At 35.5% G+C, this 15,359-nt stretch overlaps 1 protein-coding gene and 1 long non-coding RNA gene across 2 annotated transcripts in view; one reads left to right on the top strand and one right to left on the bottom strand.

Moving 5' to 3' along the window:
• Positions 1–15,359, top strand: part of LOC132108264 (mastermind-like protein 2) — an 84,475-nt gene that overhangs the window by 60,902 nt on the left and 8,214 nt on the right. The gene's annotated exons all lie outside the window — the stretch shown is intronic.
• Positions 6,399–7,777, bottom strand: LOC132108265 (uncharacterized). Its single transcript, XR_009424424.1, has 2 exons — positions 7,514–7,777; positions 6,399–6,675 (listed from the first exon to the last, which is right to left on the bottom strand). It is a non-coding gene; the product is annotated as an uncharacterized LOC132108265 (long non-coding RNA).

The following is a 15,359-nucleotide window of genomic DNA, read 5'->3' as shown; positions in this document are numbered from 1 at the left end:
ACACACACACACACACAGAGACCGAGACTCGCTTCATTTAAACAATATTCTTTGTTGTATATTCCTGTCAAAATAACGGCGTTCCTATGGAAGTCTTCAGCTTTTAAGAACAGCTGGGTTTTCCGGTAGTGGGTGGAGTTAATGCGCAAACGGCAATCTCATTGGCTGAGAACGCACAAAACCTGTTTAATATTCATGAATCCAGCAGCTCATTAATCCTTAGTAATCCTTAGTGTTTTATTGGAATTATTATAATTCGTATCATTATTATCCTATCAATATTTTTGTTCGTTTTTTCCCCAATTTTGTTTTGTCAGAAACATTGAATGACAGAAAAAACAACCACCTCTCAAGTTAAAATGTTTAGTTAAAATGACTAATATGCATTCAAACATGGTTATCAAATTTACTTCTAATTACTTAAGTTATATTAAATAATACTTGATTATTATACTTGACTGACTGATGTTAAAAGTGTATTTAAAAAAACTGTTCCATTTTACAAATATTTTATATATATATATATATATATACATATATATATATATTGTGATGCGCTCTGACGCACCTGTCAGCTGATGGAGGCGGAACTTACAGCGATCACCTTTTCCTTTGTTTGTTTTATTTTTCAACAGTTTTTATATATGTGAGAGTGTGTTTTATGTTGAATGTGAATGTATCTGCATGATAACCATCTGTTTGAGTGCAAATCAACCCAAATCAGCTCGCTATTACTGTATGATCACTGCTATCAAAGTGAACGCGTCTATATTAATAGAGAGAGTGGATTATTTACTTTGGCATATTTGTGTTATAACAATCTGTATAAGCACATCAGCACTTATTTGCATCATAATTCATTGTTAATGCTGCATTTCTAGCAATATCATGATTTTCTGTAATTGGCAAACAAAGTTAAATCTTTTTTTTATTTTTCTTATTCTTATTTTTCTTACTCCAATTATTCTTATTGTATTTTTCTAGTGCTCAATTAATCACTTATATGATGTCTAAGTTTCTGTCTAGTGTTTTATAATTGAAAAAAACTATGCAGTGGTATGTTTACTGACTAAATAGTTTGTAGAAGCCTTCAATACTATTGGGAAATATACTTTTGTATATTTGGGGATGGGGGGTGTAGACATAATCTCATAAAAATATTTGCAGGAGTCTCATTTTTCATGATATCTTTTTCAGATTTGAAATAGAAACTCATGACATGTGGCTTTCAACCCATTACTTTTCTAGATTGCTCCAGGACTCATTTTTGTAACACACTGAAGTAGGAAACTATTACAATTATAAGTTAGGTAGAGCACTTTCAGCTGTGAGTCCCATAATGGGGGGTGCTGGCTAACAGGTTAAAATGAATTGTAACTCCATGAATACTCAACGAAGAGACATGAGAGAGATATCTATAGAAAGCTTGACATGTTTACTTTTAAACTAAACAAGTGCTGCCAAAAACAAATATTCTGTGATAAAGTAATCCATATGAAAACAGCGCGATCTCCGTTTTTCAAGTCTCCCTTCATTATATCTAACGTGACCACGCCCCCGCGCTGAACGCGCTATTCAGATTCAAACTGAAGCGCGCGGCTTGAATACGCCCATAACAGAAGAAAAAGCAGCGAGACCGTTCTTCAAGTTTTTTTTTATTTTACTGTTTGCTTCGCGATGAGAGGAATAAGACATAATTCACCCCAAAAAGATGCAATGTGGTTGAGGATTTGAGAAATGGATTTCCTCAGAAAATAAAGAATGTATTCAGATCATAAACATGAGCAAGTCTCTTTTTATTTATTTATATACTTGTACTAGTTTTTACATAACGTGTAAACATTTTACTAGTTAGACTTTTTCCAAACTATTATTCCTGACTAAATGTATAATCAAGTGAAACATTATGAAGTCTCAATAACAATATACAACACTATACCCTTCGAAAGCTTGATGTAAATAATTTAAATGTAACAAAAAATGGTGTTCTTTTAATTTATCCCCCCTAAAAAACCTGAAAAATATTCTCAGCTCTTTTCAACATTAATAATAATAATAATGATAATAATAATAACAATAAATGTTTTTTTTTTTTTGTAGAAAATAAGATTGTTAAAAGGATTTCTGTAGGATTGTGTGACTGGAGTAATGATGCAAAAAAATTAGTTTGAATGTCAGCTTTGATTGTTCCTAATAAACTGTTTAACTGCTCCCCCAAGTGGATATTAAATTATGTTGTGGGATAATTAAATATATTCTAAATAAACTACAAACATAAAATTATATAGATTTATTTTGTCCTCACATACTTTCTTGTAACTCTTCCCTCTCAGTGACAAACCTGACTGAAAGGCTCATTATGCAGCTCATTATGCAGGCCATTGTCTTCTCAGGTGTAAATCACAATAATATTCATGATAGTTGACGCCTACTCGCATATGACTTTTACCAACAAAAAGTGTCTTAGAAAATTTAAATCAATATATTGTTTTCTGTAAGTGAGTAAACAAGATGATTTTCACATAATTTAGAAAGAAAAATTCTAGGCTACAAGCTCCAGTTCTCAAAAATCCCGGGAACCATTGTTCTTTATGTGTATTTTTGCCTTATTCAAGTGTTTTAACATTTTTAGTTTTTCACTTACCACGCATAACATTTATTTTCTCAAAAACACAATCATGTACATACATGCATTTCACATATTATTACAGCCCAGTTTGTGCTGATTACAGTGAGATTAGACTTTACCCATTTAGATATTTATAAGAAACTGAAAAAAGCACAAATGTCAGGGCATGACAAAACTTTTCCAGGCCCCAAAAATACTCTCCTTAGTCCTTAGACTCCAGAGGGTTAAACCATGCTAATGCACTTCCATTAATGCCAACAAAGTGTTCAAGTCTATGCAAAAGAATGTTGTGATCAATAGTGTCAAACGCAGCACTAAGATCCAATAAAACTAATAGAGAGATACACCCACGATCAGATGATAAGAGCAGATCATTTCTCAGTACTATGATACAGTCTAAATCCTGACTGTAAATCCTCACAGATACCATTTTTCTCTAAGAAGGAATAGAATTGTGAGAATACTACATTTTCTAGTATCTTGGACAGAAAAGGGAGATTCGAGATCGGTCTATTTTTAACTAGTTCTTTGGGGTCAAGTTGTGTTTTTTTGATGAGAGGCTTAATAACAGCCAGTTTGAAGGTTTTGGGGACATATCCTAATGACAATGAGGATATAATAATAGTCAGAAGAGGATCTATGACTTCTGAAAGCACCTCTTTTAGGACCGTTTTAGCTGACGGCTGAATGGTTACAATTTTATCTCTAATAGAATCGATTTTAGAAGTAAAGTAGTTCATAAAGTCATTACTGCTGTGGTGTTGGGAAATGTCCACACTTGTTGAGGCTTTATTTTTCATTAATTTAGCCACTGTATTGAATAAATACCTGGGGTTATGTTTGTTTTCTTCTAAAAGAAAAGAAAAGTAATCGGATCTAGCAGTTTTTAATGCTTTTCTGTAGGATAGGTTACTTTCCCGCCAAACAATACGAAATACCTCTAGTTTTGTTTTCCTCCAGCTGCGCTCCATTTTTCGGGCTGCTCTCTTTAGGGTGCGAGTATGCTCATTATACCATGGTGTTAGACTTGTTTCCTTAACCTTCCTTAAGCATAAAGGAGCAACTGTATTTAAAATGCTAGAAAAGAGACAGTCCAAAGTTTTTGTTACATCATTAAGTTGTTCTGAGGTTTTGGATATGCTAAGGAATTCGGATACATCAGGAAGATAACTTAACAAAGCAGTCTTTTATGGTAGAAGTGATGGTTCTTCCATACTTGTAACAAGAAGTAGAATTTACAATTTTGGCTGTATGAAGTTTGCACAAGACTAAATAATGATCTGAGATATCATCACTTGGCTGCACAATGTCAACACTATTAACATCAATGCCATGTGACAGTATTAAATCTAGAGTATGATTTCGACAATGAGTAGGTCCTGAAACGTGTTGTCTAACCCCAATAGAGTTCATAATGTCTATAAATGCTTATCCCAGTGCATCTTTTTCATTATCAACATGGATATTAAAATCACCAACTATTAAAACTTTATCTGCAGCCAGAACTAACTCGGATGTAAAATCACCAAACTCTTTAATAAAGTCTGTATGGTGCCCTTGTGGCCTGTATACAGTAGCTAGTAAAAACATCACAGGGGATTTATCATTAACATTTATTTATCTGGATAATGTTATATGAAGCACCATTACTTCAAACGAGTTATACTTGAAGCCTGCCCTCTGAGAAATAAAAATTTTATAAATTGAAGCAACACCTCCCCCTTTGCCTTTTGGACGTGGCTGATATAACAGTAATCTTGGGGGTTGGACTTAAAATAATGTTATCATCAGGTTTTAGCCAGGTTTCTGTCAAACAGAGCACATCTAGATTATGATCAGTTATCATATTATTTACAAAAAGTGTTTTCGTAGAAAGGGATCTGATATTCAATAAGCCAAGCTTTATCATTTGTTTATCCATATTGCATTTGTTTTTTGTTTGTTGAACCTCAATTAAATTGTTAATCTTAACTTGGTTTGGACATTTTTTGTATTTTCTAGTTCGGGGAACAGACACAGTCTCTATAGTGTGATATCTAGGTGAAAGAGTCTCTATGTGCTGAGAATTAACTCCCCTCTGTGACATGAGGCAGCTAGCAGACGGTCGGTTTAGCCACCTGTGTGTCCTGGTAGGAATACAGATATCCTCACAAGAACTGATATATGATATATGATATATACTGATATATTTTACAGTCTCTGTGAGTTCGTCCAGATCAGTTGCAGCAGCTTCAAAAACACTCCAATCAGTGAGGTCAAAACAAGATTGTAAATCCTGCTCTGTTTCATTAGTCTGTCTTTTTACAGTCCTTAATGCAGGTTTAGCTGATTTTAGTTTCTGCCTGTTTGTCGGTATAAGATGAACCAAACAGTGATCAGAAGCTCCCAAAGCTGCTCGTGGAACAGAGTGATATGCATCCTTTATTGTGGTGTAACAGTGATCCAATATATTACTGTCTCTGGTGGGACATGATGTGCTGTCTGTATTTTGGCAGTTCACGGGAGAGATTGGCTTTATTAAAGTCCCCAAGAATGATTAAAACAGAGTCCGGGTGTTGTTGTTCTGTCTCTGTGATCTGATCAGTGAGTTTCTGTAAAGCCAGGCTCATGTGCACTTGCGGAGGAATGTAAACACTCACCAGAATGAACAGGTGAAACTCCTGCAGCAAATAGAACAGTTTGCAGTTAATGAATAGAATTTCTAGATCTGAACAGCACATTTTATTTAATACTGTTACATCTGTACTCCACCTTTCATTGATGTAAAAGCATGTCCCACCGCCACGCGATTTCCCTGTTTAATCTGCGTCGCGGTCCGCGCTGAACAGCTGAAAGCCCGGAAGATGGAGCGCGCTGTCTGGAATGGTGTCGTTTAGCCAAGTTTCCGTGAAACACAGAGCAGTGTGAGAAATCCTTATTTGTCTGAGAGAGCAGAAGAAGTTTGTCTGTTTTGTTGGGTAGAGAGCAGAGATTTTCCAGATGGATGCTAGGCAACGGCGTTCGAAATCCGCGTTTTCTGAGTCTCACGAGCAAATGTCAAGCAAAACATCAGAATAGTCTAACTAAAGACAGGACAAACTAACAAAAACAACTGCAGAGCACATCACGGAGGCAGCCATCCTGTATCGGCGCCAGTGTGATATCCGTGATATGAAGATAAAACAGTAGCAAAAGTCGAGAGCTTGTTGATCTGAATGTGGAAACTTGTCATATTAACATTCATATTTGTAAGTTGAAATTTTTTACTCACAGCTCTAATGTGAAAAGCTGCAAATTAAGACATTTTATTGGTTGATGCCTGACCAACGAACAATGCCAGCCATCGCAAATTTATACTTAGCTTTTACAGGAAATTTAAAACACTGCATTCATCTTAGTCATTCAGGTATTATCTGGTAGACAAATAATGCAACATCTTTCATAGGTATATCCTATTGCATATTGCAGAGTAATATCACTATACCAGCAGCAGCTGAGAAACAGTTGTGACATGCTTCGATCTCACCACCACGGCCATGTGGTTCATGGAGCTATCAATAGTTCCAAACAACTCTGAGCTTACAATATGTTTGAATGGGATAAATCAGGACAGTTTCACTATATTTGCAGCGATTTAGGAATTATTAACACATTATATGCATTGAGTGCACGGATAACTACGCTTACTATGCTTTACAATAGCATTTAATTCTGGGGAATGAAACGGCATTAATATGTTCTCATACTCCTTGGCAGGCAAATATAACACCTTAAGTATAACTTTTAACCATTAAAATAGCTGTACTACATTTAAGCTCAGTTTTGTTTATTTAATTTGAAGAGATGCTCGTACTAAATATGCACGATAATTATGATCCATGAATGACCATTTAAAATATAACATTTTCTAATATGTTTATTATTTATATTACAATTAGTGTAGTATTTAGCGTTAAAATATAGAAAATGTTTTTAAATTCCAGTGCAAAGAGGCAAATTAGAGGCATTTGGTGGCCAGAAAGATAATATTCTTATGTAATGCCACTGTTTAGCCACTAGATGGATGCCTTATGGATGTTTAATAAATACATGTATTTAGCTCTACTCTATTTGCTCAAAATGGTATTGCTGATCCATAACTGCTTATTTTTTAGGTTTTGCTTTTTAATGTACATTTTGACATTATGGAACACTCAATTTTTATCTTTTATTATTATTATTTTTTTTAATGTTGCATTTAAAAAGGTTCATTACTGACAAGCAAATTAGGAATTTAACCCAATAAATAAGTTTAAATGATAAAAAAAAACATAATAATATAAACAACAGAGTTATGTCGCAGCTCTGGTACAGCTGAATGTAGTGTCTTAAAATCCTATCAAAGCTAAGGATATTCAGCGAAAATAGTTTGCAGTGTTTTACAAATAACTGATACATAAAAAACATCTTTCTTGGCAAGTCGCAATGGCTGGCGTTGTTCATTGGTCAGGCATTGACCAATAAAATGTCTTAATTTGCACCAAAGCCCCACCCCCAGCTCTGCTCTCTCACATCTACATATATAAGTGCACAAGTGAATTTTGCAACAGGATTACCGCAAAAGGAGTAGCAGAAGTCAAAGGGCCAGGATTTGAACTTGTAGTGCCAGATCTGAGACGTTGAGCTGACTTGACGTAGTGCTGACTTGACATTGTGCAGTGAAATTGGAAAGTAAAGTGTAAAAGTAAATATTTCATAAACATTTGATTCTGCCATTTTCTTTTGTTTGAATGTCATTTTACACATTTGTAATCTGCAACTTCCCATTTTTGTTTGACGTCTGTGTGTGCAAATTGTAAGATTCAGCTTTTCACATCAGAGCTGTGAGTGTAAATTTCAATTTACAAATACAAATATTAATATGACAAGTTCTCACATTCAGATCAACAAGCTCTCGAGTTTTGCTACGGTTTTACCTTCATACAGCAACACTGCCCGTGTTCCCTTTTAATTACATTTACATTTAACCATTTAGCAGACGCTTTTATCCAAAGCGACTTACAAATGAGAACAACAGAAGCAGTCAGGTCAACAAGAGAACAACAACAGTATACAAGTGCCATGACAAGTCTCAGTTAGTCTAGTACAGAACGCATAGCCATTTATATTTTTTTAATAAATGAAAAGAAGGAAAAGTTGCTAGTATTAGTAGGTTAAGTGTTGACGAAAAAGAAGAGTCTTTAGATGTTTCTAGAAAATGAGTAAAGACTCAGCTGTACGAATTGAGATTGGGAGGTCATTCCACCAGCTGGGCACAGTCCAGAAAAAGGTCCGTGAGAGTGATTTTGAACTTTCTTTGAGATGGCACCACAAGGCGTCGTTCACTTGCAGAGCACAAACTTCTGGAGGGCACATAAGATTTAAACAGTGAGTTTAGGTAAGTTGGTGCCGTGTCAGTGGTCGTCTTGTAGGCAAGCATCAGTACCTTGAATTTGATGCGAGCGGCTACTGGTAGCCAGTGTAACATGATGAGGAGAGGAGTAACGTGAGCTTTTTTTGGCTCATTGAAGACTAACCTCGCTGCTGCATTCTGGATCAATTGCAGAGGCTTGACATTACATGCAGAAAGGCCTGTCAGGAGAGCATTACAATAGTCCAGTCTGGAGAGAACAAGAGCTTGGACAAGAAGTTGGGTGGCTTGCGCTGACAGGAAGGGTCTAATCTTCCTAATGTTGTATAAGGCAAATCTGCAGGACCGGGTCATTGTAGCAATGTGGTAACCGAGAGCAGAGCAGTCTCAGTTGAGTGGCCACTTTTGAAGCCAGATTGGTTGCTGTCCAGGAGGTTGTTCTGTACAAGGAACATAGAAAGCTGGTTGAACACAGCTCGCTCAAGTGTCTTTGCAATGAATGAAAGAAGGGATACCGGTCTGTAGTTTTCAAGAAGTGTGGATTTAGAGATGGTTTCTTGAGCAGTGGGCTTACCCGAGCCTGCTTGACTGAAGAAGAGTTCGCTTGAAGGATGTGAGTGGGGAACGGATCAAGTGGACAGGTATCGGGATGATTGGACAGGAGAAGTTTGGAAACATCCATCTCGGAGTGCGGAGAAGGAGAAAGAGTGTGTGTCGGTCATTGTGAAGTTGTCCTCAATCTGCGGTGGGGAGAATTGGTCACTGATGGTTCTTCTCTTATTTGTGAAGAAAACTGCAAAGTCGTCCGCTGTAAGAGTCGATGGAGGAGGTGGTGGAGGCGGATTAAGAAGAGAAGAGAAAGTCTTGAAGAGTGTCCGAGCGTCACAACAGCTGTTAATTTTGTTGTGGTAGTAGGATGTTTTAGCTGTGAAGACATTTGCAGAGAAGGAAGAGAGGAGAGACTGATACACACTGAGGTCGGTAGAGTTTCTTGATTTCTGCCATGTTCAAGGAGAACCTCGGGACAGCCAGGGGGCAGATGGGGTGGTGCGTGCTGGTCTAGACGACAGTGGGCAAAAGTTGTCCGAGCAAGATGTTAAAGTGGAGCAAAGAGTGTCCGTAGCGCTGTTCATGTCCAGAGCAGAGAACTGAGAGAGTGCAGGAAGTGAAGATGAAACCACAGAAGATAGGCGAGATGGAGAGAGTGAGCGTAGGTTCCGTTGAAAGGTGACCTGCGTTGGAGTGCGAGGCACTTCAGGAGTAATTGCTAGGTTAGCAGTAATGAGGAAGTGGTCTGAGGTGTGCAGTGGAGCAACTGAAGAGTTGTCCACAGAGCAACAGCGCGTGTAGATGAGGTCCAGTTGGTTGCCTGATTTGTGAGTCGCTGTAGTATACACTCGCTTGAGATCAAATGAAGTGAGCAGAGTTTTGAAGTCAGCAGCCTGGGGTTTCTCTAGGTGGATGTTGAAGTCACCAAGCAGTACCAGAGGAGTACCATCTTCAGGAAAGTTGGATAGCAGCACATCCAACTCCTCCAAGAAGTTTCCCAATTGACCTGGGGGACGATAAATGACCACAAAGTGGTCTTTAACAGGGTGGGTTAGAGTAATGGCATGTGATTCAAATGAACCATTACCTGTAGGTGATGGCTGAAGATCAAATTTCCATTCTTTTGATATAAGGAGACCTGTCCCTCCACCCCTCCCAGTGGTACAAGGAGTGTGGGAACAAGTGAAATTAGTGGAGAGGGCTGCGGGAGTGGCAGTGTCTTCTGTTTTGATCCAAGTCTCAGTTAGGGCCTTGAGGTTGAGACCGGAATGAGTAGAAATAGAAGAAATGAAGTCTGCTTTGTTAACTGCAGACTGGCAGTTCCAGAGACCAACTGGAATAGAGAGCGTAGTAGTAGTGGTCAGAGGGACAGGCCGTAGGTTTGTCAGACAGGCCTTCCTGCGATGTACACAGCGTGCTCTTCGAGTGTTAGTAGTGATAGTAGAGATCTGAAAGCACATAGTGACTACAAGTGTAAGAAATAAGTATTAGAGAACAAGCTATACAAAAAGTAAAGAAAGGGGAAAAGCAATACTCAAGTGCCCTGTCGGTGTCCTTGCTCGGTGGAATCACGCAGGTAGAGTCGATGGACTTTACATTCGTCGGTCTTCACACGAGGTGGCTTCACACGAGGGCTGCCGCGGTGAAACCTACCGGTTTTGTATTTGCCTGATTACCTGTGATTTAAGTCAGCTGGCCACGCCTCACTATTTAGCAAATAGAAACTGGGCAGTCCCGCAATAGGCAAACGCAAAACCAAGCGCCACTTTCAGCACATATTTATTAGGGTAAGACACACACAATTTAAACCAAAAACTTTCCTAGCAACGACGATCACACAGTAGTCTAATGAGAAAACGAGACAAAACACTTACAAGCTTCTCTGTTCCTTCTCTGTTGCTCATTCTATGCACCTGTGTTTGTAATTATCTATAGTATTTAAGTTCCTGTATTTGCGTCTCTCCTCTGTCTTGGATGTTCTGTGTTACCGTTGTGGATTATCCCTGTGACTCCTGGATTAAAGACTTTTGCTTGTACTCCACGTTTCTCTCTCATTCCTCCTCGAGTGAAGAGTGACACCCAAACCTATATTTGATCATCACATTGCAATTATTCTAATTCGTTTTGCATGATGATATAATGAATGGAAGGTTCATTTGTAACAGAAGATCCAGTGACTTTACAGACTAGAGCTGATCTGCGCATCACTGCATGCGTCTGCGGTGCATTAAAGCCTGTGTTATGGCCATCGGAGCTGATTGCATATTTGTATGTTGTTGCGCCACACCACTCGCGTCCAGTGTAGAATAGAACCTATCATAATCAGTGATGAAGTAAAATGATGCTTCATTCTATTTATGATGTGCTGTCAGAAGTTCTAATGATTTTCAATGGTCGCTTTATGGCGTCCAGTTGTGGCACAGGCAGTGTCAGCATAGTTTGTCAGTACACTGATGTAGCAGATTGAAAAGTTGGTATCTTTCTGCAGTCCAATTGATGCCAGTGTTGAATGCTGATGTAACGCTACATTGTCACCTAGTTGGAGAGACTCACTGCTAAGTAAATAAACAACAATGTCCCCATCTTTTACTCTCACAATGAGCTTATCATATTCGTTTGCTGCATTAGTAGGGCTCTATGATTTCCGCAATGCAGAAAACATGGATTGAATTGTGGAATCCAGTCATAAAAATTTAATTTACTGTATAACACGGGAATATATTAGAGGTTGACCAATGTGCTGGTTTTGCCAACCAATGTACTAGAACCTATAGTTAATTGCTGGAACAATTGGTTATAGGCAAAAAATCCATGCCAATAGTTTTCTGGGTTGCATCTGTTGCTGGAGCAGGTGAGAAGGGTCTGTTTTCATTATACAGTGCGAGAATGGCCTCCAGAGGTTGAAATCACTGACAGCACGTGCTGTGTGTTTAGACACGTGATGCTGCACGCTGATCAGAGCAAAACTTCAGACCCCGATTTATATGCAGCTGACAGAAAATCCTGCCTGCCACAGAGCATCAATTCAGAGTTTTCCATTAAATTCCATTGTATTCGCCCTGAACCGTTGTTAATGTACATAATTGTATATTGAGCATTTGTATCGAACCTTTTGTCTTTCTGTAGCTCTAATCAAGTCTGTATGCTTAATTTATAGAGCTATAATATAGATCGCTCTTTCCATTTGCTCCGTTTTTTAAACACTAAACATCAAACTTATCTATGCCTTATTGTTCATTCTTGAAGTAAACTTATGTCCGTTTGGTGAATAAATAAATAGTTTTAGACCGCTGCTCGAGTTGAACGCGATGCGTCCAGAGTGTGTGTGATACCGGTTTAGATAATCATTACGTTTTCAAGAATATAAGCAGTTAAAATGTGCGAGTATACACTGTGCTGGTATAATTGTAATGCTATGGCCTTTGTGTATATTGGTGGGAGACATATAAGCCTGAAAAAAATATATTTTTATTTTAAATTGGATTTATTCACCAATTTGTTGCACTATATGATGAATTGCACCACTCCACAATTTGTCATTGCAAAAAAAATGTATTTTATTTGCATTCAACATTCAATTAATTCAATTCAGTTAACATTAAGACAACATGCTAACATTGTTTTGAAACTTTTAAAATGATAATAAACTCAGAAATATGAGTAAATCAAACACCATCTCACTTCAATAACATTCAACATGAACAATTTCAAATTAGAGGAGAGTGTGTGTTGTTACAACAATTCTAATTGTTTTACAATAAAAAACAATTAGTTTAATAATTAGTTTTACAATTAGTTGAATGTTTAAGATTGAAAATTCATAGATATTAGTAAAACCAGATACAGTAAAAAACATACAACGTATCATTAGCATATGAATTATCCAATAAATCTTGAGACCTCCTTTCTCCTTGTATGGTCAGCATTGAGTCTTTCCCTTTAATTTTTTGTCCTCTCTTTACCTGACATTTCTGCCTGACAAAGCATTGCATCTTTTAATAGACAAAACATTGCAAATATGGTGAAACATGGTTAAATTAAGTATAAAATTGAAAAGAAATACATCAATTGTATAGGTAATTTAATGTTCACTATTACATTCATTGAATATGTTTTGAATAGTTATTTATTTATCATTAAAAAAGGTGTATGTAATATTGTGAGACAAATATATTGTATGGTGTGACTTAGAAAAAACAGCATATATAAATATGTGCATTTTTAAGCATGACAGTTGAAATGAAATGGTAACACTTTAAAATAAGTCAGTTTGTAAAATTAAGATGAATGAAATCTGTATTGTTCCTTGTTAGAGCATGGCCCTATGATTACCATGACGTGGAAAACGCATTACAGAATCGAGGAATCCTGTCATAAAAACGGAATTCACAGTTTAACATGGACTGTCATGGAATTTGTCAAATTTTGAATGAATTAATCAAAAGTAGGTTGTTACACTTAAGTCAAATCGCAATATGGACTAGTATCTGTAACTATTAAGCACCAAAAGTCGATTTAAATATGAATCCTGCATGTTCTGCATGACACTGTTAATGCATAGTGCAGATGCAGGGTTTCATCTACTACCGTTACACATACTATAGCGCGCGTGACACTCGCTGTGATTTCAGCATCTGCCGTCTCACTAAATGAGGACGTAAACACATGAACAACATCTCCAGAACTGCTCTGAGTGAGCTTTCATGAGCATCTGACCATTCGATTTGAGGAAAAAAAGCAACATAACATATATGCACAGAACTGTAAAGGTATTCACCACAACCCATCAAAATAAAAGTCTGGTTTGATTTGGAGTCTATTTTTCAGTAGAATGTGCCTACTACTAAAATGAAACAAGGAATAATCACACATTTCTTCCATGTTTTAATTTGAATAATAAATTCCCATTGTTTGCCAAAAAGTTTGCTTAATTTTCAGTAATCAGAAGATAAATAAAATTAATGTTTTATGCCTTGATTTGATAACCAGAAAAAATTAAATACACAACACAGAATTATTGAGGGGGAAAAAAATCATAAGGCTTAAGAAGAAAAAAAAAGAATACATTTTGTTTTTATGCATTCAAATAACAGAATTTGGTAACACAAAATATGGTGAGAAAAAAATTAAAAATTTCATAGGGCCCTAAACCTAATTTTTGTTAAACTTTTATTTAATTGATGTGAAAATGTATATGTTTCATGGTTTTAATTAATTAGACTTGAAAAAAAATAAAACATTATTTAGGAAAAAAAACACAATGGATTTTGTAGGTCCCTATTAGAGTCTGGTAATTTCAACATTATTACTGTTGTTATTATTACTACTACTCATAGTATGATTCAGTACTGCTTTGTTATATTGTGTGTATATATATATATATATATATATATATATATATATATATATATATATATATATATACAGTACAGACCAAAAGTTTGGAAACATTACTATTTTTAATGTTTTTGAAAGAAGTTTCTTCTGCTCATCAAGCCTGCATTTATTTGATAAAAATTACAGAAAAAACAGTAATATTGTGAAATATTATTACAACTTAAATAACAGTTTTCTATTTGAATATACTTTATTTACATTATTTACAGAATATACCTTGTTTACATTATTTAATTTATTCCTGTGTTGCAAAGCTGAATTTTCAGCATCATTCCTCCATTCTTCAGTGTCACATGTAACATCAGTCGATCACATGATCATTTAGAAATCATTCTAATATTCTGATTTATTATGAGTGTTGGAAACAGTTCTGCTGTCTAATATATTTGATGAATAAAAGGTTAAAAAGAACTGCATTTATTCAAAAAAAAAAAAAAAAATTCTAATAATATATATATTCTTTACTATCACTTTTTATCAATTTAACACATCCTTGCTGAATAAAAGTATTGATTTTATTAAAAAAAAGAAAGAAAAAAAAATTACTGACCCCAAATTACTGACCAGTAGTGTATATTGTTATTACAAAATATTTAAATTTTAAAAACATAGCTTCTTTTTTTTTTTTACTTTTTATTCATCAAAGTATCCTAAAAAAGTATCACATGTTCTGAAAAAATATTAAGCAGCAGAACAGTTTCCAACTTTGATAATGAATCATCATATTAGAATGATTTCTAAAGGATCATGTGATAATGATCCTAAAAATTCAGCTTTGCATAAAATAAATAAATGATAATTTAAAGTATAATAAATGTAAAAACAATTATTTTAAATTGGAATAATATATCACAATATTTCTTTTTTTTCTGTATTTTTGATCAAATAAATGCAGGCTTGATGAGCAGAAGAAACTTTCAAAAACATTAAAAATATTAATGTTTCCAAACTTTTGGTCTGTACTGTGTATAAATATATATATATATATATATATATATATATATATATATATATATATATATATATATAGATAGATAGATAGATAGATAGATAGATAGATATAGATAGATAATTTTTTATTTATTTTTTTATTATTATTAATTATTATTATTATTATTATTAATTCATTTTAGATGTTTACGTTTGGAAAAGCTGTGCTTCCTGCATAAACCTGCCCCTGTTGGTTTGGCAGTAGCTTGCTTGCCCCACACAGTTACCTTGTTTAATTTCTTTATCAAGATATACAATTTTTTATCAAGACCTATGTTGGGTGATGGTCCCAAATGTTCAGTCTGTGTTTCGAATTTGAGTCTGGGATTTGAAATAAGCATAATCGTTAGTCATACAGGTTTGAAATTTATTTGATGCATTTTATATTTCATCCAAAGCAACTTACTTTGCATTTAAGATTATATT

Source organism: Carassius carassius, chromosome 28 (assembly GCF_963082965.1).
Source record: "Carassius carassius chromosome 28, fCarCar2.1, whole genome shotgun sequence".
Lineage (NCBI taxonomy): Eukaryota > Metazoa > Chordata > Actinopteri > Cypriniformes > Cyprinidae > Carassius > Carassius carassius.
The sequence above is the reverse complement of the archived record's forward strand: the minus strand, read 5'-3'. Positions and strand labels throughout refer to the sequence as shown.